The sequence below is a fragment of the Trichechus manatus genome, unplaced genomic scaffold (assembly GCF_000243295.1).
Source record: "Trichechus manatus latirostris isolate Lorelei unplaced genomic scaffold, TriManLat1.0 scaffold00177, whole genome shotgun sequence".
Classification (NCBI taxonomy): Eukaryota; Metazoa; Chordata; class Mammalia; order Sirenia; family Trichechidae; genus Trichechus; species Trichechus manatus.
In genome coordinates this window covers 4,862,766-4,885,242 of record NW_004444113.1, presented here as the reverse complement: position 1 = coordinate 4,885,242, position 22,477 = coordinate 4,862,766, and positions in this window count along the sequence as shown.

Here is a 22,477-nt window from a genome sequence, read left to right as displayed (position 1 = left end):
ATTTTTTGTCTGTATTTTCCCGGAATTTGTCTGCCTTTTCCATGAATTTGTCTATTTTTTCCTCATTTTTGTCTGCTTTTTGCTTCAACTCTTGGATAATTCTGAATATTAGAGATTTGAATTCCCTATCAGTTAGGTCTGGTGCCTTTTCTTCTACTGGAAAGTCATCTGGTGTTTGATTTTGGACACCTACTAGAACCATCCTGTCCTGTTTTTGTAAATGTTTTGATATTGTCTGCTGTCTTTGGGGGCATTCAGTGGTTATTTTCCTCATTTACTGATTGTAGATTTGTTTTGTCCTGCTTTTTTGTTTTAAGTGGTTATGTCTGAGCAGGCAGGCTCTGCATTCTTGCTCGTCTGTGGGCACGATACTTTTCACCTCCTTCTCCAATGGGCAGGGTCAGTCACTCAGGTATGGCTCAGCAGGACAGGTCCAGCTGAAGGGGAGTTGCTGAGATGGGTTGTTTGTGGCACGTACCAGGGCTGACAGTGCGGACTAGGAATCAGTGCCAGGCAGGTTCCAGTAGGCTGTGCCGGTGCTGCTTGGGAGTGTGATGTTCAGCACATGGTGCAGGTAGGCAGGAAGGAGGGAGAAGATTGTGATGCGTGGAGCTAAGATGGGTATGGCAAAAAGGAGAGAGAGGAGAGAGGAACATGAGTCAAATACAAACAAAAAAGAGTGCTAAAGGAGCTTGCTATTGGAGTGGAGAGATGAGAGACTGAGAAATGGGGAAAAACAAAAATAAAAAAAAGAAAAAATGAATAAATCGGGAAAGTGGAAATGAAAGACAAAAAAGGAATGAGAGAGAAGAAAACAAAACAAAGAAACAACAACAAAAAAAAGAAAAAAGAAATGCCCCCAGGGATGTCCCTGTGTGTCTGCACAGAGTAAGGGAGTAGCTTCCAAGCCACGTGGTAGTGCCCAGCCAGAAGGGGCTCCCAGGCTGAGAAAAGAAAAAAACAAATAAGCAAACAAATCAGAGCAAACAAGCAAAAAGCTCCGGGGTCCCACAGGCCAGGAAGCAGTTTCACAGTCAAGCAGCCTTTCAGGAAGAAGCAAAGATGGCACACAGAGCCAAGTATTTGAGAGAAAGGAAGGGGAGGTGGTGAGAGGTAAGGAAGAAATCTAAAGAAGCAGAAAAAAGCAACACCAGTAGCCAACAAAAGGTGCTCAGGGAACTGGCCAGCAGGGGAGGGTGGAATCCAAATGACACTGGCATGAAGCTGGTGCTTCCTGGCCAAGAGACTGTGGCTGTGGGAGGTAGAGGAGGCTAAGTGGGGGTGAAGAAGAATAGGGGGTGGGAAAGCATATATTGCTGGTTACCAGTTGTTCTGTCTCCTGCTGGAAGCTCTGTGAAGCTGCTTTCTCGTACCTCCTGTTGGCTGTTCTGATAGGAGCCCAAGATGGCGGATCTGTGCTGCGGTAGCTGATAGAGGACCTCTACATGTATCTCTCCTTGCTCTCTGTTCTCGGTCAGTTTCTTACTCCATTCGGTGCTTGGCTGAGTTATCTGTTTGTTTGATGCTTACGGTTTCAGGATTGACGTGTGACTCTGACTTAGTTTTTCTGATCTTTGCTACAGAGAGACGATGTGGTGCTTCTGACTATAGCGCCATGTTAGAACATTTTCTTAATAAGTTTTGTTATGCCAGTTGACCTAGATGTCCCCTGAAAGCATGGTCCCCAGACTCCCACCCCTGCTACTCTGTCCCTCTAAGTGTTTAACTGTATTCAGGAAACTTCTTAGCTTTTGTTTAGTCCAGTTGTGCTGACTTCCCCTATAGTGTGTGCTGTCCTTCTCATCACCTAAGATAATTCTTATCTACTCTCTAGTTAGTAAATTTAACACTCACCCTCCCTCCCGACCCTCATAACCATCAAAGAATGTTTTCTTCTGTGTTTAAACCTTAGATGACCTCCAATTTAGATTTTCTCCTATAATCATTTTCTCTGTCCCAGCAATACCATTAAAAAAACAAAAAACCAAAAACCCTGGACTGTAGCCCAGAGCACCCAGTGATGTCACTGGGTCACTCAATCTCAGAGAACAGCATAGACCCCCCCCCCGAGGGGGCTCTAGTGGTCTTTTCTCAACTCAGAAAACTCAGATTTTAAGTACTTACAACCCATTGTACTTCTTAGCTTTACTCACACAGCCCCTTCCAGTTTGTTTCCAGGCCTAATCACTGCTTTTAGCTCTTTTGGTCTTTGGGGGAAGAAAGGCCCTTTTCTTATTGTTCAGTGACGTCTGGTCAAGTCTGCTGTCCCTGCAGCCTCCAGTCTCAATGACCCACCAGCTGTCCCCAGGCATTGCTCTTGAAACTTCCATGTTCTTCTCCCAAAGCTTGAGCATCACCAGCCTTTGAATTCAGAATCATGTCAGGATTAAAGTCTGGGATGTGAGTTCATTGAGCATATATGTCCTCACTCTAGATACTTTCTTCATCACCATTTTTCCTTACATTTTCTCTAACCAGTTGCTGTTAAGTTGACTCCAACTCATGGCAACCTCATGTGTCAGAGTAGAACTGTGCTCCAGAGGGTTTTTAATGGCTGAGTTTTCAGAAATAGATCACCAGGCCTTTCTTCTGGAGTGCCTCTGGGTAGACTCAAACCACTAACCTTCTGGTTAGCAGTGGAGCACATTAACCACTTGCACCACTGAGGGATTCCCCCAATAAGAAAGCCAGCAATCATTTCAAAGAGTTAGGGGGAGACGCTTTACCTGCATATGTGCCAAAAATATGGAAATGGAGGACCACTTAGGGGAGAGAAGACTCTAAGAGAAAGTGCTGATAGTAATTCACTGAGCTGACTTGAACACATGGGGACAGTGTTTTACATGGTCCCTCAGGTCAGGGTCGCTGGCACTGTGGAACTTCTGGTATACCCAGGGCAGCAGAGTTAAATTAATATAAGACATAGAACCCCCCTGGAAGGGTGAGACTTCTCCTGGAGGTTTTTCTGGTGAGTGGGAAGGTTAGTAAATGTAAGTTCCTAAGAGTAGCATGCAGTGATGAATCACTTTACCCCAAATAACAAGTAGAAGACTTGTTATTTATTTGATTATTTAATATATAGGGAGGTTTTTCACTTGAAAAAAGTGATCATTTAAGTGCTGACGCATTTTAGCAAAAAATGCAAAACTCCTAACATTTTGCAATATGAAGGCATCCAAAAAATAGTGGAGAAGTAGCTGCATCTATTGTCTTCAGCATTTGATAACAAAAACATATTGAAAAGCCTAAATAGCCAACAAAATTGGTTGATTAAGTTAGATAACCTACATACTTATAATGGAATATTACATATCTATAAAAATATATATCTATGAAATAATGTCATTAACACTTATGTAATGATGTGAAAAACTGTTTCCAACATAGTTAAAAACAGCAAGTTCAAAAAGTACATGCTGTATAAATCATTTCATGAATGAATGCAGTTATAGAAAAATACAAATATTAATAGTAATTAATCGATAACCAGGTAATTTTAATTTTCTTCCTATTGTTCCTACAAAGAACCATATATAACTTAAAAGTAAGTAAAAAAATGTTCCTATTCTTAAATATTTTGGGGGCAGTTCTACTCTGTCCTGTAGGGTTGCTATGAGTCGAAATCAACTGGATGGCACACAAAAACAACTGTTAAAGTGACAAATAGATCAGATGTGTCCAACTCCTGCTTTCTCCATGGGGTGATACGGCCCTCACAGGGGCAAGATTGCTTCTTGGGAAGACAAAGAAATTTTAGCTACTCCAATGGTCTGTGACCTTTCAAAGAACCACAGTACACAAACAGATGCACAGCATATCTGTGGCATTAAAATTTCATGGAAGTGAGGAAGTGATAAGGGAAAAAAAAAATCTAAAAATGCTCTTGTATAAGGGATGGTGGGAACAATGATGAAAAGAAAGGGCCCAGGAACACTGGTCTGATATTTTTAAGAAAATGATGCTCGTGTTGTTGGTTATTGTCGAGTCAGCCCCTGACTCACAGCAGCCTCATGTACAACAGAATGAAACACTGCCTGGTCCTGGGCCCTCTTCATGATCATTGGTGTGCTGGAGTCCATTGTTATGGCCTGTGTGTATTTTGAGTGCCTTCCCATCGAGGGGACTCGTCTTCCCGCACTGTACTGGACAATATTCTGTTGTGATCCACAGAGTTTTTATTGGCTAATTTTCAGAAGTAGATCACCAGGCCTTTCTTCCTACCGTATGAAAGCCTAAAATCTAAAGTACTTGGTTTGTGGAAGTCTGCCAGCCCTACAGCTGGAACCCTAACTCCATTTTGAGTGTTGACATAAGTTCAGACTCCATTTTAAGTTCTTTACGTTACTTCCCTAATGCTTCCTGACCATTGACCAATGGCTCTACTCACACAAGTCCAGGCAAGCCCAGGGAGGGGCAGCTGGCCCTCAGGAAGAATGTGGTGGAAGGCAGATTAACTAGGATGCAGAAAGGTGCTTACACAAGGAACTTATCTGGGCAGGCTCTTCTTACATAAAGAACCCTGGAACTGGTCTTCGGCCTGTCCTTAATGATTTACCGAAACAGCCAATCAGAAGAACTTACTTTAGCTAGCCAATCAGAAGAATTTTTACTGTTAGTTCCTGATAGTTTAGTGTTTAAGCCCTGCCTTGGTCTCTGACTGGTGGAACACTGTCTTGGAAGCCTGTTCAGGTTGTGTTTCCCGATTCTGGAATTGTTTTCTCCCTTAATAAACCTCTTTGTTTTAATTTCAAACAGATTCTGAGTCTTTCCACTGGTCCACACTACTCTTAGTCTGGAAGCTCCACTGAAACCTGTCCATCTGGGTGACCCTGCTGGTATTTGAAATACTGGTGGCATAGCTTCCAGCATCATGGCAACACACAAGCCAATAGCTATCTCATTTTTTTTTTTTTTAATAAAGTAACTGGAAGGCCAGTAAAAGATTTTTTGCAAAAGGCTCCCTTAGGCTTAGTGTTCAAGCAGGCTGCATTGTCACACGTTGTCCTCGGCTGTCCACATGGTCTCCAGTGCCCAGAACATGAGTGTCCCCAGGTAGGCGTGTGGTCTGTTCTTACCTGCATCTCACCGACGGGATCGGAGCCACAAGCCCCTTGCTCTCTCCTGACCTTTTCAGAATTCTCTTACAAGTTCCGAGGGGTCAGTTCATCTGGGCTCTTCATCAACCCTCCAGGGCACATAGTGTGTTAAGAGTGTCTTGTGCCTTGTTGGACAAGTCAGGTGGGAGCACTGCCCTGATGAGTGTCAACTGAGCAACATGCCACCCTGGGGCCATGACAGTGGCGCCTCCCTGTCTCATTTCCAAGGGCAGTTGAATGATAATTGTAGGATCCTATTTTGAACACTACAGAAGAGGCCTGTTAAAGAGTTTGTAACTATTTAGATCGAAATCTGAGAACTCTAAACAACTTATTTACAAAGAAAGACACAGATAGGTTTTAACGAGCTTCATAAATGGTCCCTCCTAGACCTCAAAGACAATCGATAATTAGCCCTGGACAGGGATTATTCCCTTGGATAGACACGCCTCCCTTGGTGTACTGCTTTCGTCATTACCAGACCTTGCCAGGCAGTTACCAGCACTAAGGCTGAACCAGGAGAAACCCTGGGGCTTGCCTTTTGCAGGGGGTGGAGGGATGGTGGTTCCTTGGGAATGGTGGAGAAGGGCAGGGGACACATTCTGAGTAAATAAACTGGATAAGCACCAGAAGAGAATCCTTCCTTCCGTCAGTTTCCCAGCCTTGGCACTATTGACTCTTGGGGCTGCAATTGTTGGGGGAGGGGGGCACTGTCTTGTGCATTGTAGGAGTTTAGCAGTATCCCTGGCCTCCACCCACTAGACACCAGTGGCCTCCCTGACCCCCCAGGGAGACAGCCAAAAACTGTCTCCAGAAGCTGCCAAATGTCGCTTTTGAGAACCACGGCCCGAGGCAATGACTTTGCTTAGGTTTTGCATGTAGTTTTTCAGGGGTTAATTTTTTTTTTTTTTTTTCTGAATGCAGACTGATATTTGGATATCATTACCTTCTTGCTTCTCAGCCCATTCGGAGTACCCCACTATATGATTACATATTGGCTAATTCTTCCATCTTTAACCTGAAGCTTTGAAAGGAAACAGCTTTTATCTTCTCTGTTATGTGGAGGGGGGTGGGATGGGTTTGGAGTATCTATTGCTTGGCAGGCAAATTTTAAACCTCTGATCACCGCCTTCCAGTTTCGGGGCTAGAGCTGCTGAGAATTCACCAGCCCTCCCAGTCCTGAACTTCCTCCTGTAAACAGCCTCAAGGAAGCCTGGAAAGGTCGTTTCCTTCCCCCAGCCATGATACCCAGATTTTAGTTCAAGCTAATTTCAGGCCTTTCTCTGTTCTCTGTCTACTCTACGCCTCTGTGCATACTGCCTGGGTCTCTAATGATCCTTGTTACCAGTTGGCAGTCTGCATACTGTCCGCTGTATGCAAACTACTTCTTTGTCCTGAAAACACACAAAAGTTTGTGGGGAGGCTTCATTTAAGGTTTGTTTTCTTTATTTTTTGGGCTCGGCGAGATAAAAAAGCACAACATTTTGGCAAATTCAAAAGTGGAATAAAACACAAGTATACTTTCATTTTGAATCGAGCTCAGACATTTAATAAAGAGCTCAGGCGTTTGCTTTTCATCCCCAAGCTCATGGTTGTTTAATGAGGAAGCAGAATGTGGCCTGGGGCCACACACTGTTAGGTCTACAACAGGGCCAGTTTCTAAAGCAGCTTCTTATCTGGCGGAGATGGCTTTGCGTGTTGACTGCTCTCACTGTTAACACTGGGCCATAAATTACGTGGCTCCAGTTCTTTCTTGTAGTCTAATCATTTCTCTGGGAAAAAGAGCGTCTCCTCATGTCTTGCCCTTCACCGGATGTGTAAAAACACACAGCAAACTCCAGCATGATGGAGCTTAGTAAGCTTTTCCATTCATCTCAGGCAAAGCATTCTAAGGATGCTTTTCAACGCTAAATCTCCAAACAGAGTATTTACACACATTAGAATGTAAAGTCCTAAGAAGCAAATATAGGCTTAAATGTAAACCTGCAGTCATTGAAAATAAAACTCTGCTGAGAGAGAAAAAAAACAAAACACTCTGTGCCATTAGAATCATATAATGCGTAAGAGTTGGTCAGAACCTTAAAGAATCACTTGTCCAATTTCCTCATTTTTCAAATTAAGAATTGATATGGAAAGAAAAGAAGGGAATTATTCCACACAAAGCAGCTGGTTACCACACAGCCAGGACAAGCACATATCCTGACTCTGATTCCTAGGCTCTTTCCACAGCAGCTCCCTGCCTGTCCCCAGCAAGAGGAGTACTACGTGCCCCAGTGCCTTTGCACAGACTGTTATCTGTGTCTGCAATGATCTCCCCCCAGATGTTCTCCTTATTCACTCCCCACTTTCTTCAGGTCTTTGCTCAGATGTCCCCTCCTCAAATACCATTTTGTCTTACAATAGTGGCCCCTACCTGCCCCCCCAACCCCATCTGCTTATATTGCTTTAGTTTTCATCATAACTTATATCACTGCCTGTTTTTATTTTGGAGTCCTGGTGGCGCAGAGGTTAAGAGTTACGGCTGTTAACCAGAAGGTCAGCAGTTTGAATCCACCAGCCACTCCTTGGAAATCCTATGGGGCAGTTTTACTCTGTCCTACAGGGTCTCTATGGTTAGGAAACGACTTGACAGCAACGGGTTTCGTGTTTTGTTTTCATATTTGTATATTTGTCAGGGCATTGGTGGCTCCGTGGTGGAATTCTCACCTTCCATGTGGGAGACCCAGGTTTGATTCCCAGCCAATATCATCTATGCATAGCCATCTCCCGTCTGTCAGTGGAGCGGAGGCTTGTGTGTTGCTATGATGCTCAGCAGGTTTCAGCAGAGCTTCTAGACTAAGATGGACTCGGAAGAAAGGCCTGATAATCTACTTCCGAAAATCAGCCAGTGAAAACCCTGTGGATCACAAGGGTCCGATACCGAAGCAATCATGGGGGTGGAGCAGGGCCAGGCAGCACTTTGTTGCATGGAGCATGGAGTCCTCATGAGTGGGGGACGAACTCAGTGTCAGCCAACAACAACAACAACCATTATGTTTATTTGTGACGTGACACACCAAAAGCATTTGCCAAAATTAGATCATTGATATTTGTATCTGAAAAGAAGGGTCTTGCTTCATTCCTGCAAAGCCGTAGCTTTTTAAAAGAACTTAGAAATGGTTAATAATTATGAAAAACGCAATGTCAGAAGTGCTCAAATAAATGCAAATAAAACAATAAGATGCCATGTTCTCCATGACTTATATCAAGGTTGCCAGTGAGCTGCATTTGCCAGGTCAACCCTCTCTTACCTCCTTTCTCCTTGATGGTCCTGGCTTTCTATCATGTCAGATGCTCCTTCTGAGTCTCCTTCTCTGAGTCCTCCTCCGTCAGGTATCTAAGTGTTGGAATGGACCAGGTACCGCTGCCATGTCTAGCAAATAAAAACACAGGATGTCCAGTTAAATTTTAATTTCAGATAAACAACAAATTTTTTTTAGCTTAAGTATGTCCCATAAGGTGATCCAGCTGAATGAAGAAATTATCAAACAGTATCATTAACATCACATGCAAGTAAAATTTTGCTGAAGATCATTCAAAAGCAGCTGTAGCAATATATCGACAGGGAACTGCCAGAAATTCAAGCTGGACTCAGCAGAGGACTCGGAACCAGGAATGTCATAGCTGATATTAGATGGATCCTGGCTGAAAGCAGAGAATACCAGAAAGACATTTACCTGGGTTTTATTGACTATGCAAAGGCATTCGACTGTGTGGATCATAACGAATTATGGATAACATTGCAAAAAATGGGAATTTCAGAACACTTAATTGTGCTCATAAGGAACCTGTACATGGATCAAGAGGCAGTCGTTCAAACAGAACAAGGGGATACTGCGTGGTTTAAAGTCAGGAAAGGTGTCCGTCAGGGTTCCATCATTTTGCCATACTTATTCAATATGTATGCTGAGCAAATAATACAAGAAGCTGGACTATATGAAGAAGAATGGGGCATCAGGATTGGAGGACGACTCGTTAACAACCTGCATTAAGCAGATGACACAACCTTGCTGGGTGAAAGTGAAGAGGACTTAAAGCACTTACTGATGAAGATCAAAGACTACAGCCTTCACTATGAATTACACCTCAACATACAGAAAGCAAAATCAACACCCATGGAAGCAGCAGTCAGGAAATCAAAAGTCACATTGCATTGGGCAAATCTGCTGCAGAAGACCTCTTTAAAGTGTTAAAAAGCAAAGATGTCACTTTGAGGACTAAGGTGTGTCTGACCCAAAGCCATGGTGTTTTCAATTGCCTCATATGCATGCGAAAGCTGGGCAATGAATAAGGAAGACAGAAGAATTGATGCCTTTGAACTGTGTTGGCGAAGAATATTGAATATACCATGGGCTGCCAAAAGAACGAACGGATCTGTCTTGGAATTATAACCAGAATGCTCCTTAGAATCAAGGATGGTGAGACTACCTCTCACGTATTTTGTACATTATTTGGAGGGCTCGGTCTCTGGAGAAGGACATCATGCTTGGTAAAGTACAGGGTCAGGGAGAAACATGAAGACCCTCAATGAGATGGATTGACACAGTGGCTGCAACAATGTGCTCAAGCATAACAATGATGGTGAGGACAGCACAGGACCGTGCAGTGTTTCGTTCTGTTGTACGTAGGGTCGCCATGAGTCGGATCCGACTCAACGGCACCTAACAACAACAACAACCACAACATGTCCCAAATATTGCATGGGGAATACTTAAACTAAATAACATTGTTTATTGCAATTCAAATTTTGTAGGTTGCCCTCCATTTTTTCTGGCACCCTATGCCAAGGGCTCTGGGCAAGGCTATTTTCTCCACTCTCCCTAGGACACCTTTTCCATGTCCATGATTTCAAATTAGAGATGATCCTCACTTTTACACTTGCAGCCTAGTCCCTGATTTGCGCCATTGCTACAACAGAAATAGTGGTGTTCCCCATCCTGCTAAGCCTTTCCCATCAGTAAATGGGTACCACCCCCTGGAGGCGCAGTGGTTAAAGCACTCGTCTGCTAACCAAAATGTTGGTGGTTCGAACCCACCAGCCACTTCTTGAGAGAAAGCTGTGACAATCTGCTTCTGTAAAGATTTCCAGCCTTGGAAGCCCTATGGGGCAGTTCTACTCAATGGCAGTGAGTTTGGCTTTTTGGTTTTGTCCACCCAATGGCTAAGTTAGTAACCACAACCTCTGATTCTCACATGCCCGATTTCCATCAGTTACTTCCAAGTCTGACAACTTTCCACCATCCTCCAAAATGTATCCTGAGTCTGACAATTTCTTACCATCTTAATTGCCGTGACTGTACTTCATCTCTCTCCTGGACCGTGCTATAACTTCCTCACCAGCCTCCCTGCTTCCATTCTTGCCCCTCACAGTCTCATTTCTCCTTAGTAGGTAGAGTTATTTTTATAAATGTAATCTCCCTTAGTCCAGATCATGGACTCCCTAAAACAAAATTCTCCAGACGTAAACAGCTTGGTAATTCTTAAAAACAGATAAATATCAATTAACATATGACCCAGCAATTCACTCTTAGGTATATACCCAAAAGACTTCAAAGCAGGGACTCAAGCAGATACTTGTACTCCAGTGTTCATTGTGGCATTATTCACAGTAGTTAAAATGTGGAATCAACCCAAGTGTCCATCAATAGATAAATGGAAAAACAAAATGTGGTACATACATACAATGGAATATTATTCAGTCATGCAGAGAAATGAATTTCTGATGCAGGCCACCACGGGGATGAATCTTGAAAGCATTATGCTCAGTGAAATGTCAGACACAAAAGAACAACTACTGTATGCCCCTATTTTGGTGAAATATCTAGAACAGGCAAATCCATCGAGACAAAGGAAGACTAGTGGTTACCAGGGGCTGGGGATGGGGGAATTAAAAAAAAAAAATTCTTCAGAGAGGTCTGACTTAATTAACTAGTGCTTCTGTAACAAAAAATACCAGAAGTGGATGGCTTTAAAGAACGGAAATGTATTTTCTCACAGTTCTGGTGGCTAAAAATTCAAACCAAGATTTTGGCCACGCGGATTCTTTCGGTGAGCCTCTCTCCTAGCTCGGCGTCTTCCAGCAATCCTCAGCAGTCCCGTGTTTGTAGATGTGTTCTTACATAGTGTCTGTCTTCCGCTGTGTGTGTCTCTGTATTTTTCCTGCACTTTTAATCAGGCACCGTTCAGAAGAGATTAGGTTTAGGACCCACCGTACTCTGATGGTGGTGGTGGTGTTGGTAGGTTCTGTTGAGACGGCCTCATCTCATAGCAACCTTATGTGTAGTAGAAAGAAACATTGCCCAATCCTCACAATTATTGCTGTTTGAGTCCATTGTTGCAGCCACAGTGTCAATCCATCTTGTTGAGGGTCTTCCTCTTTTTTGCTGACCCTCTACTGTACCAAGTATGATGTCCTTCTCCAGAGATTGGTGCCTTCTGATAACATGTCCAAAGTTAGCAAGACAAAGTCTCAGCATCCTCACTTCTAAGGATCATTCTGGCTATACTTCCTCCAAGACAGATTTGTTCAGTCTTCTGACAGTCTATGGTATATTCAATATTCTTTGCCAACACCACAATCTGAACACATTAATTCTTCGTCTTCCTTATTCATTGTCTAGGTTTCTCATGAATATGAGGTGATTGAAAATACCATGACTTGGGTCAGGCACACCTTAGTCATCAGAGTGGCATCTTTGCTTTCTAACACTTGAAAGAGATCTTTTGCAACAGATTTGCCCAATGCAAAATGTCATTTCATTTCTTGACTGCTGCTTCCATGGACATTGATTACTGACCCAAGAAGAATGAAATCCTTGATAACTTCAATTTCTTTGCCATTTATCATGTTGTTGTTTGCTGTTTCCATTGTGAAGATTCTTGTTTTCTTCACATTCAGGTGTAATCCATACTGAAGGCTGTAGCGTTTTACTTTCAGCAAACTGTCTTCACTCGGTGGACAAGCAAGGTCGTGTCATCTGCATTATCTCAGGTTGTTGGTGAGCCTTCCTCCAATCCTGATGCCACATTCTTCTTCATATAGCCCTGCTTCTCGGATTATTTGCTCAGCGTACAGATTGAATAAGTATGGTGAAAGGAACTAGCCTCCTGCACACCTTTTCCAATTTTAAACCATGCAATATCCCCTTGTTGTGTTCGAATGACTGCCTCTTGATCCATGTAGATTCTGTATTAGCACAATTAAGTGTTCTGGAATTCTCATTCTTAGTAATGTTATCCATAATTTGTTGTGATCCACACGGTCAAATGCTTCTGCATAGTCAATAAAACATAGTAAACATCTTTCTGGTATTCTCTGCTTTTGGCCAAGACCCATCTGACATCAGCAATGATATCCTTTGTTCCATGTCCTCTTCTGAATCCAGCCCCTGCATTGGTATGACCTCATTAACCTAACACAAACCCTCTGTTTCCAAATAGGATTACATTCACAGTATAGGGATTGGGACTTCAGCACAAATACTTTGGGGGACACAATTCAATCCATAACACTAATTCTAAATTAAAATCTAAACTATCATAAGATCTCTATGTGATCATCCCCCTTCCCTCTATCCCTCTGGACATTCTTTGTCTCAGCTCACCAACCCGTGCTGATCTTAAGCTTTGGCACACTCTCTTTCTTCTGCATAGGAAACTCTTCCTTTAGATAAGGCTGCCCTCAGCTCAGATGCTATCTTCCCAGACAGGCCCTCCCTCCCCAGCCATCCTCAGACACAAGCACATTTCCTTGTCTTTCTTATCTTTTTCAAGACTTGTGCAATACCAGTGTCTCCCCAGCTGGAGCATAAGCTCAGGAGGGCATGGATTCTGCAGAGTTCACGCTGACCTTGTTTGTTGTTCTTCAGTCAGCTCTGACTCACGGTGCTTTTACCTGTAACAGACTGAAACGTTGCCTGGGCCTGCGACGTCTTCATGATCGTTGGTGTGCTTGAGTCTGTTTTTTTGGGCACTGTGTATTTTGAGTGCCTTCCAACCTAGAGTTCATTTTCCAGTATATCAGACAATATTCTGTTGTGGTCCATAGGGTTTTCATTGGCTGATTTCTTTTTCCTTTTTTTTTTTTTGTACCTTAGATGAAGGTTTGCAGAACAAATAGTTTCTCATTAAACAGTTAGTACACATATTGCCCTATCACAATGGTTAACAACCCCACGACATGTCAACCCTGTCCCTTCTCAACCTTGGGTTCCCTATCACCAGCTTTCCTGTCCCCTCCTGCCTTCTAGTCCTTGTCCCTGGACTGCTGTGCCTCATTAGTCCTGTTTTGTTTTATGAGGCTTTCCAATCCCCGGCCGAATGGTGAACTTCAGGAGGGGCTTCACCACTGAGCTAAAAGGGTGTCCGGGGGTCATACTCTCTGGGTTTCTCCAGTCTGTCAGGACAGTAAATCTGGTCTTTTTTTTGTGAGTTAGAATTCTGTTCGATATCCTTTTCCAGCTCTGTCCAGGACCCTCTATTGTGATCCCGGTCAGAGCAGTCAGTGGTGGTAGCCGGGCACCATCTAGCTGTACCAGACTCAGTCTAGTGGAAGCCGAGGTAGCTGTGGTCTATTAGTCCTTTGGACTAATCTTTTCCTTGTATCTTGTTCTCTTCATTCTCCCCTGCTCCCAAAGGGGTGAGACCAGTGGAGTATCTTAGATGGCTGCTCACAGGCTTTTAAGACCCCAGACGCTACTCACCAAGGTAGAATGTAGAACACTGTCTTTATAACCGTGTTGTGTCATTGGCTGATTTTTGGAAGTAGATCACCGGGCCTTTCTTCCTAGTCTGCGTTAGTCTGGAAGCTCCACTGAAACCTGTCCATCATGGGTGACCCTGCTGGTATTTGAAATATGAGTGTCATAGCTTCCAGCATCACAGCAACACAAAGTCATCACAGCAAGACAAACTGACAGACGGGGGTGAGTTTTGGTCACAGAATGACCTAATCACCAGCACCAGCTTAACACCTCTGCAAACCAGCGTGGGAGGACGTTGTATGAACACCCATGCTTCCCTCCCAAGTTGGCGACTGTCCTGTGGTTCTGAAATTCAGCCAACAACAGCTTACCCTACCAATGCTGCTTCCATGGCTCAAGGTCAGCCAGCTCCCAAAATTCTGGTTCCTGAAGATCTGACAATTCCTAAAACTGATGTTTCTCAAAATCCTCTATAAAACCTTTTCAAAACTGATAGAAGAAAATGAAAGTGAATATCTGCTAAATAAATTAGGAAAGACTTTTCTAAGCCTAAGTTAATAGAAAAAGATAAAAACAAAACAGAAAACTAGATAGGTTACAGTAAAAACCAAAGATATTTGACTTCCACAAATACTAGTAACAACATTACTAGGCAAACAATCTAGAAAACTTATTTTCATCAAATGTGAGACGAATCTTGGTTAGTACTCATCATATTTAAAGGGCTTATACCTATCCATAAGAAAAGCATTGGAAACCTAAAACAAAAATGGGCAAAAGGTATGAAGACAATTTACAGAAGAAATACAAGTGGCAATGAATGGAAAAAGTTTCCCAAGCGCTTGCAAATCAAAGAAATGCAAATTAAGACTGTAATGGTATTTTGTACATCAGATTAGCAAATATCGATCACGATAAGCCAGTGTCAGCGAGGGGTGATGACGCAGAGGCTTTCAGTAACTGCTAACAACAACCAGTTGCCTGGAGTCCGCTCCTCCTTACGGTAACCCCACGCGTGTCAGAGCACAACTGTGTTCCGTAGGGTTTTCGACGGTGGATTTTTCAGAAGTAAATCGCCAGCTCTTTCTTCTGAGGTGCCTCTAAACCAAAAATCAAACTTGTTGCCACAGGCCCTATAGGACAGAGTAGCACTGCCCCCGTAGGATTTTCAAAGAGTGACGGGTGGATTCGAACTGCTGACCTTTTGGTTAGCAGCCATAGCTCACCATAGCTCTTAACCACTGCGCCACTGGGTGGACTCAAACCTGCTACCTTTTGATTAGCAGCCGCGTGTGTTAACCATTTGTACCATGCCGGGACTCCAGTCACGCTAAGGGGCCTGTAAATTGGAAGGATCTTTCTGAAAGTTACATGCTGTTACGTCCTGAGAGTCTTAAAACAAAGTGCATACGCTTCACCCAGAATTCCCCGGCTTGGTATCTATTCCTTGGAAGTCACAAGAAGTTCCAACCCATCTTTCCAGGCGGATACTCATTACCGAGATATTTATAATTGTGCAACATTGGAAAATAATTTAAGAGCCCTCACCACGATAACACAAGTTCGGTACATCCACACGATGGAGCACTTTGCAGTCGTTATAATGGAGTTTGCAAGAAATTTTTAATCACGTGTGAACATGCTTGTGCTATCGGAAAAAAAACCGTGAGATATAAAATTGTATGTGCTTTACGCTTCTAATTTTATTAAAAAGTGTGTGGGAAATACAATGAAAAATCCAAATTCTGACCATTTTCTCCTTCTGACTGTTTTTATTCAGAAAACTTCTAGCCCCTTTCATATCACATTCATTCCTTCTCTCTTTTTATTTTTGCCTTAAACAAAATTATAAAAAAAAAAAAAAACTGCCGTGGAGCTGATTCTGACTCATGACAACCCCATAAGTGCCAGAGTAGAAGTATGCTCCTTGGGGTTTTCAATGGCTGATTTTTTGGAAGTAGATTGCCAGGCCTTTCTTCCAAGGTGCTTCAATGGGGACTCAAACCTCAAACCTTTTGGCTGGACTCCCTCTTCCTCTTTCCACTTGGCATGATGCTGAGAGGAGCAGTGTCGTCTGGGAGGGAGAAGGTCACAGGCCCGGTCAATATTTACAGCATTACAGCATCATTTCCCAACGCCGTGCTCACAGGGGCCCTGTTTCCTGGAACCCTGCTGAGCTCTCCTGGCAGCCTCCTTTGCGGGCAGAGACCCGGTGTCCCTCGGGCAGGACTTCTGGACACCGTGTTCTGCATACCCCAGCGTGGTTTGTCCGACTGGCATGTTTAGCTCACTGACACTCAGAGGAATATTATAGGAACTCTTGTGTCACTGATCACTTAGGAATGCAATCTCATTTGGCTTTCGAGCTCACTGAGTGCTGAGAATGAACTGCTTCTTTTGGGTTATGACTTTTTTCCCTTTTGCATTTCCTGCTTTTATTCGTGGCGCAGTATCGTGAGCCTGTCTGCACATGCAAGGTGAAGGGAGAGTTGTATAGGGTCCCTCACTCGTGCAAACGGTGTTTGCTCAACTGCTAACCTAAAGGCTGGCAGTTCAAGCCCACTCAGCGGCACCATGGAAAAAAGGTCTGGTGGTCTGCTTCTATAAAGATTACAGCCAAGAAAACCCCATGGAGCAGTTCTACAGGGTTGTCATGAGCAAGAATTATACTTTACCTATGTGATTCATGCTACAGCATTCCTTTTGCCTGAAATTATCAAGTGATTGGAAGCAAAGGTATTCTGAGGTTTCCATTCAGTTGTATTTATACTACCTAGGAAATTGCTTCATTTCCTAAGTTACATGGAGATACAGTTTAGGACTAATCATGTAGCTTGATGTTGGGAGGAAACTACAGATATTTTAATTAGTAATAGAACTAAGCCAGCTGCTTTGCCCCAAAGGGACAACCAAAACATGGAAAGGCCTTAGTGAAGGGAGTTCAAGGACAAGTGCTGGGGATTTTATCAGACTTCTGCAATCTGGGAGCAGCCACTGAATAACTGAGCTTATTAAAGAGAAGTAAACCCCCCCTCATGTGCCTGCATTTCTGTCCATGTTTGCTCTGACATCTGAAGGACTCACCGTTTTGATAGATAGATAGACAGATAGATAGATAATGATGGATAGATGGGTGATGGATGACAGGCAGATAGATAGATAAATGATGGATAGATAGAGATGGATGGATGGATGGATGGATGGATGGATGGATGGATGGATGGACAGATGGACAGGCAGGCAGACAGACAGATGATAGATAGATGATGAATGGATATATAGATGACAGATAGATAGACAGATAGACAGACTGACAGACAGACAGATAGATAGTGTCTTGGTCATACAGTGCTGCTATAACAGAAATACCACAAGCAGATGGTTTCACAAACAGAAGTTTATTCCCTCACAGTCTAGTAGGCTAGAAGTCCTAATTTATAGCATCAGCTCCAGGGGAAGGCTTTCTCTCTGCCATCTCTGGTAGAAAGTCCCTGTCATCAATCTTTCCCTGGTCTAGGTGCTTTTCAGGCACAAGGACCCACGTCCAAAAGACACGCTCTGCTCACAGCACTGCTTTCTTGGTGGTATGAGGTCCCCCCGTCGCTCTGCTCACTTCTCTCTTTTATATCACAAAAGAGATTGGCTTTAGACACAATGGAATCTTGTAGATCTCATCAACGTAACTGCCACTGTTCCATCTCATTAACATCATAGTGATAGGATTTATAACACATAGGAAAATCATATCAGATGACAAAATGGTGGACAATCACACAATACTGGGAATCATGGCCCAGCCAAATCGATACACATATTTTGGGGGGACACAATTCAATCCCTGACAGATAGATAGATAGATGATGATAGATAGCTGGCTAGATAGCTAGATAGATAGATATAGATAGATAGATAGATAGATAGACAGATAGATAGATAGATAGATTGATAGATTGTCAACTCTGACTTACGGTGACCCCATGCGCAACAGAACAAAATGTTGCCTGGCCCTGTGTCATTCTTATGATCACCGACATGTTTGAGTCCATCTCACCGAGGGTGTCCCTCATCCCCATTGACCCTCTACTTGACCAAGCATGATGTCCCTCTCCAGCGATTAATCCCACCTGATGACGTGTTCAAAGAAGGGAGGTGGATGATGTTCTGTTGTGATCCATAGTGTTTTCATTGGCTAATTTTCAAAAGTTGATCACCCTTTTTTCTAGCCTATCTTTGTCTGGAAACCCTGCTGAAACTTGCCCACCATGGGTAACTCCACTGGTAATTGTTTCCAGTGTCACAGCAACATGCAAGCCACCTCTGTACCGCAAACCGACAGTTGGGTGGTGGTTTGAAACATAGTCACCTATATTTGAATTCTTCCAGGGCGCCAGACACTGAGACTGTTATGTGTTATCTCATTAAGTCTTCTGCAGTCCTGGAAGCAGGAGATATTATCTCCATTCTGTAGATGAAGAAAGCAGAGGCTCAGAAACATTAACTGGACTTGCTATGAGGTGGCATAACCTGGATTTGAACTCAGCACTGAATATATCCCAAAACTATGACCTTTCTAAATCAGTACACTGCCTTTCTGAGTTCCATAGCTGAGATAAAAGAATCTTTGAGCCCTGTAGCTGATGAAATACTACCCTGGGCTCAAGGATTTCTAGTCCTTCACCTCTGGAGAAGGTGAAGGGGCAGATGGAGGAAACCACACAGGCAGCAAATGCCCCCTTTCTGGTCTTCTCCTGGCCCTGGATTTTGTCCTCTATGCAAACTGCAGAATGTCCAGTGAGTGCAGCATTGGGGGCGGCATTAACTTGAACATTAAAACTTTGCAAAATAGGTTTAAGAGAATACATGCACACACACAAACACACACACACACACACACACACACACACACCTCACAGAAAATGTGTACTTCCTTTTTAGACCTTCTTGTTAATCACCAGTAATTTCTTAAAATATTGGCGTGAGGAGGAAGTTGGGTACAACGCAAGTGCAAGGGCAAAAATGGGAAAAATTGCATCTGTGATAATTACCTGTTTTTTGCAGCAGTTGAGAAAGTCATTAAGTTTGCTTCCCCTGTACTTAAGTTATAAAAACAAACAAAAAAAATACTAAACCTGTTGCCATCGAGTCAATTCTAACCCACAGTGACCCTATGCATTACAGTAGAACTTGGCTTCATAGGGTTTCCTGGGCTGTAGTCTTTAAGGAAGCAGATTGCCAGGGCTTTCTTCTGAAGTGTTGCAGGGTAGGTTTGAACTGCCAACTTATAGACTAGTAGCCAAGAGCAAACCATTTGTGCCACCCAGGGAGTTTAAGTTATAGCCTTCTCCAAATAGTTGTTTTGATTTTCATTGCCTTTCCGGGTCCCCATACCTTGAGTGGCGTTCAGAAGTCTGAAGACTTTGTACAAAGGATGAATTTACAACTCTTGGGGTTGGGAAAAACCTTAACAGCCATGGAGGTAAGCCCTTACCTAACCTAAGTGTCAAACCTCCTCTAGAAGTCCTTACCAGGTGGTAGACCAGACTCTGTTGAACGTCTCCTGTAGCAGTCCCTCACTACCTCCTGGGTCAACCACCTTCATCTTTGACTGCTTACTCTTGCAAAAGCCTTTCCCTTGTATTGCATTGAAATCTGTCTCTTTGCTTAACTTCCATCAAGGCACACATCCTTTCTTGGCCATAGTTTCTTTCTTTACAAAACCAGTAAGCTGACCTGCTCAGCTGCACGGGTTCCATGCTGCACAGCTCCAGGGGCACGGTTCACCTAGATTCTGAGAGAACTATCATGTAGCTGGAGCCGTGCAATGCCACAACCCTGGTTAGCCATGACAGTCTCTGTGTTTCATCCTGACTCTCAAATTCGATGTCTGCCTCCAGGAAATACATTCTTCAGAGTAGTTCAATTAATGTTAATGAGCTTTCAAGATCCCTTCCTGAAATAGGCTGCCTGTGTTATTAGAGCAGGCCATCCCTTATTATTTACCCACTGTGGAGCTTAAGTCCGTTCAAGTTCACGTATAGAAGTTAGATTTTTACCAGAAGTCAATACGTCACCTGTCATTCAGCCAACTATTGTGGAATGCAGAGGTGTGTGTATGGTGTTCTTCTTCAGGTTTCTCCTTCAGAATCCATTATATTTCACAATAGGATATGTTCTTTGTAAGTTTTTAAGTATCAATTTATTTTTAAGAATTAGAGAACTCTGTTCCACAATAATAGTAGGAGACTTCAACACACCATTCTCGGTAAAGGACAGAACATCTAGAAAGAAACTCAGCACAGATACAGAAGACCTAAAGGGCACAATTAGCCAACTTAACCTCATAGACATATATAGAACTCTACACCTAACAGCTGAAAAGTACACATTCTTTTCCAATGCACATGAAACATTCTCCAGAATAGACCACATCTTAGGCCACAGAGCAATCCTCAACAAGATCCAAAATGTTGCGATAATACAAAGTATCTTCTCTGACCACAACACCATCAAGGTAGAAATTAACAACAGGAAGACCAAGGAAAAAAAAAATGAATTACATGGAAATTGAATAACACTCTGTTGAGATATCACTGGGTAATAGAGGAAATCAGAGATGGAATAAAAAAATTCCTAGACTCAAACGAGAATGAAAACACATCATACCAAAACCTTTGGGCACAGCAAAGGCAGTCCTTGAGGACAATTTATAGCAATAGATGTACACATCAAAAAAGAAGAAAGGGACAAAATCAAAACTTTAACTACAGAACTCAAACAAATAGAGAACAGCAAAAACAAACAAACAAACAAAAAAGCCCACAGCCACTACAAGAAAGGAAATAATAAAGATCACAGTGGAGATAAATGAAATAGAGGATAGAAAAACAATAGAAAGAATCTACAAAACCAAAAGTTGGTTCTTTGAAAGGATCAACAAAATTGACAAATCACTGGCCAGACTGAAAAAAGAAAAACAGGAGAGGATGTGAACAACCCAAATAAGAAATGAAATGGGGGACATTACAACAGACCCAAATGAAATAAAAAAGATTATAACAGAGTATTATGAAAAACTATACTCCAACAAATTTGAAAACCTAGAGGAAATGGATAAATTTCTAGAAACACACTACCTACCAAACTAACACAAAGTGATGTAGAAAATCTGAACAGACCCATAACAAGAGAAGAGATTGAAAAAGTAATAATAATAAAAAAAAAAAAAACCTCCCAACAACAACAACAAAAAGCCCTGGCCCAGATGGCTCTACTGGAGAATTCCACCAAACATACACAGAAGAGCTTACTTATATCAGTACTACTCAAACTATTTCAGAACATAGAAAAGGAAGGGATACTTCCAAATTCATTTTAGAAGCCAGCATAACCCTGATACCAAAACCAGGCAAAGATGCCACAAAAAAAACAAAATTACAGACCAGTATCTGTCATGAATATAGATGCAAAAATTCTCAACAAAATTCTAGCCAATAGAATTCAGCATCATATCAAAAAAATAATACACTAAGACCAAGTATGATTCATACCAGGTATGCAAGGATGGTTCAACATTAGAAAATTAATCAATGTAATCCATCACATAAATAAAAGGAAAGAAAAGAATCACATGATCATCTCAATTGATGCAGAAAAGGCATTCGACAAAGGCCAATACCCATTCCTGATTAAAAAAACTCTCAATAAAATAGGTAAAAGGGAAATTTCTCAACATAGTAAAGGGCATCTATGCAAAACCAACGGCCACCATCATTCTTAATGGAGAGGGGCTGAAAACATTCCTTGAGAACAGGAACAAGACAAGGATGCCCTTTTTGTCCACTCCTATTTAACATTGTGCTGGAAGTCCTCAGCTCAAGCAATAAGGCAAGAAAAGGAAATTAAGGGCATCCAAATTGGTAATGAAGAAGTTAAACTGTCCCTGTTTGAGGAGGATATGATACTATACATAGGAAACCTTAAAGACTCCACGAGAAATCACTGGAACTAATAGAAAGATTCAGCAGAGTAGCAGGATACAAGCTAAAGATATAAAAATTGGTTGGATTCCCATACACCAATAAAGAGAACAGTTAAAAGGAAATCAGGAAAGTAATACCATTTATAATAGCCCCTAAAAAAATAAAATACTTAGGAATAAATCTAACCAGGGATGAAAAAGCCTTATACAAAGAAAACTACAAAACACTACTGCAAGAAACCCAAAGGGATCTACATAAATGGAAAAACATACCATGCTTATGGATAGATAGACTCAACGTAGTGAAAATAACAGTTCTACCCAAAGCAGTTTACGAATACAATGAAATCCCCATCCAAATGTCAACAACACTCTTTAAAGAGATGTAAAAACTAATTATTAACTTTATATGGAAAGGGAAGAAGCCCCAAATAAGTAAAGCTCTACTGAAGAAGAAGAATAAAGTAGGAGGACTCGCACTCCTGACCTCAGAACCTACTATACAGCTATGGTAGTCAAAATAGCCTGGTACTGGTACAACAAAAGATACATTGACCAATGGAACAGAATTGAGAACCCAGATATAAATCCATCCACCTATGGTCACCTGATCTTCGACAAGGGCCCAAAGTCCATCAAATGGGGAAAAGACAGTCTTTTTA